Here is a 5478-nt window from a genome sequence, read left to right on the forward strand (position 1 = left end):
ACATGGACACAAGAAAAGTTGAAGTCATCCGACCAACACCTTACCGGAAAAATTGTGGTAGAAAGCAATGTCTACGATGTAGCGAAAGCTTGCAAGTGAAGACCGGTATCAAATTGAAATAGGGTACAACAGCAGCAGAACCGGTACTGATCCCAACAACGGCAACAGAAGCGGCAGCCACACTCACACCACCAACGGCAGCAAAAGCAGCGGCAGTCCCACTAAATCAGACAACCGACAGTTATTATTTGCCGAAACTTAATCAGGGCATAATGGCGTTGTCCATTCGTGGCTCTTGTCAGTCTGTCAGAATATAATATGGGCTCCTGTCTGTGATGCAATACACCGAGACAGATCAGCACGTTAACTGTTTTCATACCACCTCGCTAGACAGTATAGCGTCCATCTCTGACAAATGACAATATCGCATAGAGACTTGAAGTTAATGATCTGTAAATATGCATAGAGTGCAAGGCTGCAAGGTAAATACGTTGTGTGATAAATTCTCTGTTTTGAGTCCAAGTTCGATGGGGAAAGTCATGGTGTTTCTCAAAATCGATGAGTGGCAAATATTGATAAAGAATAAAAAATGGATTTCATGTGGGCGTTTAAAAAATATTGCCTCTTTCAAAAGTGTGATAACAGAATGAACCTTCATTTCCTGTGAATCTTCAATGCATTATCAAGGAAGACACTAACACGACATTAAAAGAAACAAAAATAGCTTGTAATCTTATACTAGCGCAATGAATACAGAATCTGTCTGAACCACTCTTCCACGGACAGAAATATATTTTATTAGAGTCTCTTGAATATGCATCACGGCAAAAGGGAATAAAATGTGTTACTTCGTTGAGACTTTCAAATTACATTTTCCTGTAATTTATACATGTACGTGTTTCCATGCAAAACAACGCCATAAACATTTTCATATTTTCTTAAGGTCTGAGTGAGTGATATTTGAAAGTGCAAATGACCTAGAGTTCAAAAGGCTAAAGTTAGGTTTGTTTGCTGTTGAATTTCTTTGCAAATGGCGCTTCCCCAATTGTTGGCAATATTCGTTGATAGTAATTAGGGGGTCTTCCCACTTACCCAACTCCTATTGTTTCAGTAGAAGAAATCACTGGGTGTGATAATCCCCTTTAATCCCTTATTTTGTTCCCTGTGAAATAGTATCCAGGACCAAATGGGATAAAATACTACTACTTTTGACTCAATGTTTGGCTATATTTATTAATTATATACACAGGTTATCCTGTTATACAAGTTATCTTAATACAACATCAACATCATATCTCTTATTACATCTATATTTCACAGCACAGCTTTCACCCTTAATATCCAGTTAAATTGAATACTGAGTCAATGTATGACATGACAGTTGTGGCACCAGTTGTTAGTTCGCTCTTGTACATTTCCAAGGCATGGTTCAGTTCAACATATGTTCTCTTCCTAGGTGGACGTGAAATGAAACGAGTGTTTACTTAAACGTTTGCCATAGTGCAATGGAGAAACAAGGAAATCTCCATACTTTATAATACTTGTCATTGGCATAGTTCACTCAATTAAACTTCAATTTGTAACAAATGGCATGAATATAGTTCACTTAGACTATCTTGTGAACTATGTTCACCGGTGGTCATGAGATTGCTCTTCTTGGCCCTGATTGGAGTGCTGGGTGAACTTATGTCACAAACAAAGCACCTGCACAATCACTTGCCCGTAACAGTTAATCTCTTTTAATCCCCCCAGCATGTTGGGTAAGTGGGAATGAGCCCTAATTAGGTGTGCAAGTGAAAGTATTGAAATCACCCTGTCCGTAATCGGATTCCAAAACAAACTCACTGGGGAACATGGCCTATATATGTCTGACTGATAACTGAGTCTTAACAGTTATTCATAAACCTTCTGCTACTTCTGTTACTCCTCGTCCGTCCACCATCTTGTACGGTGTCTACGCTCGCGAGATCCCGCGAGCTTCCACGAGATCCCGCGAGAGCTCACGCGATCCCACCGGATGGGCCGCCATCTTGAACAGGGTGGCCATCTGGGCCCGGAGGTGACGTCATCGGGATGCGCGCGCACACTGGAACCGGAAGCATTGGAACCGGAACCCGAGTTACCTCCCCTTCCCGGAAGTGACGCCATCTTGGATCAAAAAAAGACGCCAGGGTGGTGAACTACACTACTCATATGTATTGTTGAAGATTAGTTGTAACCCAATCTTCATGGGGTTATTACTTTGTATGAAGGGATACCTTGTCTATGTGTAATTAGGGATATCATTAATTGTTAGGGCATACTCAGCAATACGAACAAAACAAATGTAGGTGACTTGAATCATATACGTTAGGACAGATCACTTACCCGACAATAGACTCATATTATGGACAGTAGACCAGATTAGCTTAGGTCAGGAAAGGTCATATCATACATATCCAGGTCGAAGATGGTTATGATTCTGCAGAAACCAGACACAGTGTTGATGGACCGATGGTCTTAATCAGGGATTCGAATCCACAACCTGGTTCTGTGATGGTGATGTTGGATTTAGCGTTTGATTCTCCGTAAACGACCTCTCACCCGCAACCATTTTATTACTGAAGGATCGTAATCGGAACGAATTTGGGATTCGAACATACGACACCAATGAATGGACGCAACTCTGCAATTGCAGGTAAAACCAAAGGGATCAAGCTTAACATTTGTATTCATGTTTTTCTGTAACGTTTATTCATTGTCGGATGAGTGAGTGAGTTTAGTTTTTGCGCCGCACTCCGCAATATTCCAGCTACATCGGCGGCGGTCTGTAAATAATTGAGTCTGGACTAGACAATTCAGGGATGAAAAGCATGAGCATAGATCTACGCAAGTGAGATACGATGACATATGTCAACCAAGTCAGCGAGCCTAATCACCCGATCCCGTTAGTCTCTTATTACAACAAACATGGGTTACTGGAGATCAATTCTAACCCGGATCTTCACGGGTGGATTTAAGGCAGTCCAGCTTGGCATCTATTGGGATCGTGACAGTTGCCAATCGGATGCCATTGTCCACAACACCAGAAGGGTTGGTTGATGTGGCTCCATAATTGCCTCCATTTTGTGATTAATAGACGCGTGAGTTTGACACATTCGTCGAACTTCCTAAACAACCATGGTCCCTTTAGTTAATGGAACAAACGCTGTGATCGAGTGGAAGTGGAAGAAACGGATTGCGACCAAGATATTTGGTTCCGGCAACTGATATCGAGAGCGTGGCGCGAGTAGCACGCTTTGGGGTGGAGCTTTGTTATCTCTGCAATGTATTCGTGTTTACCGTTATTCACCGGACACTTTCTAGTGGTTAGTGTGCTCTGCAAGCCTCTCTCAACCGTCTCAACAGCACTGCATCAGAAGTCAGAGCTGCTGAGATGATGTATACCTCACTATAGCTGCGCAATAGAATAAATAAAGAAAACCGTTTTTTCGAGTTCCGAAGATCTTGTTTCACCACAACATACGTTAATCAAAGAACATGGCGTTTGGTTATTTTATAGGTGCAACAGAGACCAAATACCGATATATATGGTCTGTGAGGTGCAGTGATTGTAAATATAGGATTTAACACTGCCATTGTCTGTATGAAGCATGCTCTCCAGCAGTTTATCACGGGGTAAAGAGCTTGTGGATATTTGCGTGTTAACAACCATGCGATTTGTACTGCGTGTCAAGTTGACATGTTGTTCTTGAACTAATAACGTGGTTTATTCTGATGAAGACGCAAGATACCACAAGAAATCTAAATCTTATATTTGGTAAAAATAGCATGTTACATTTTAATCTCAAATTTCTAATATGTTATATTTGACAATTTATTGCTGGAACCTTGTTACATTGAATGGACATTCACCCTGGGTAGTGAAACGCACAATATCGGTTATGTTTATATGAGCATAAACAAAAAAAAGGTTTCATTTTTTCTAGATATTACTAAACACAAACACAGACTCAATTAAACCAAACACGTTCGAACAACTGCACAAATAAAAACAACAGTAGATACAGTCATACCCTCCTCTGAGCAGTTTATGACGTAAACTACAAAATAAAACTATTCTGTGTCACGTTCGCCCATGTCAAACGTTTCTGAGCACGCAGAGTACTCAAAGCTCCGAACAGTGATACTTGGCTCCTAATGATCTTCGAGGGGCGATCGGGTAGTGGTTACTAGTAAGTCTAGCTGAAGGTCCGGGTTCGATTCACCATACGGATACAATGTGTGACGCAAATTTCCGGCGTACAACATCATGATATTGCAGGAATATTGAAAATAGTGGCGGAAAACGATATCGTTTCGTTTATGTATTTCGATGCATAAAAGTGAAGCCGAAGTATTGTGCTTCTGTGAGGTGGTTTTCCTTTGCGAAGATCGAAATTTCCGTTTAAATATTGTACAGAAATGACCCCGACTGACTGACTGAGTTTGGTTTTACGCCGCTTTTAGCAATATTCCAGCAACATCACGGCGGGGGACACCAGAAATGGGCTTCACACATTGTACCCATGTGGGGATTCGTACCCGGGTCTTCGGCGTGACGAGCCAACGTTTAACCATTAGGCTACCACACCGCCCCAGAAATGACCCCGAATCGTTTGAGGAAGCTGATATTTGATCGGCGCAAGAACCAACGGATGCTGTATTTAGATTGAGCAACCGAACTGACGTACATACATATCCTGTGAGTAGTGTACATGTAGAGCACATTTTCAGAGTTGTGGCATCAATGACTGAGTGAGTGAGTATGGTTTTACGCTGCTTTCAGCAATATTCCAGCAATATCACGGCGGGGAACACCAGAAATGGGCTTCACACATTGTGCCCATGTGGAGAATCGAAGTCGGGTCTTCGGTTTGACTAGCGAACGCTTTAACCACTAAGCTACCCCACCGCCCGTGGTATCAATGAACATGACACAGATACCCATCCTTATTTTAACATAAACCACGTTTCCGGGTCTGTTCAGAAGACTTGCCTTTGAACGTTTCAAATGACGAAATGAGGTTGTCCCTTCGAAAATAGCCAGGTACTATAATACGTATTAGGTATATATATATTGTCATAAATAGTATGGAACTTGGATGATGCTCTTTCCCTTCAGTGAATCTCTGGCTTTGCTCATGACTTCATTTAGTATCAAATCAGACAACCGACAGTTATTATTTGTCGAAACTAAATCAGGGCTTAATGGCGTTGTCCATTCGTGGCCCTTGTCAGTCTGTCAGAATATAATATGGGCTCGTGTCTGTGATGCAATACACCTAGACAGATCAACACGCTAACTGTTTTCATACCACCTCGCTAGACAGTATAGCGTCCATCTCTGACAAATGACAATATCGCATAGTGTCTTGAAGTTAATGATCTGTAAATATGCATAGAGTGCATGGCTGCAAGGTAAATACGTTGTGTGATAAATTCTCTGTTTTGAGTCCA

This window comes from Haliotis rubra, unplaced genomic scaffold (assembly GCF_003918875.1).
Source record: "Haliotis rubra isolate DU_JTF1 unplaced genomic scaffold, ASM391887v1 Scf1363, whole genome shotgun sequence".
NCBI classification, from domain to species: Eukaryota; Metazoa; Mollusca; class Gastropoda; order Lepetellida; family Haliotidae; genus Haliotis; species Haliotis rubra.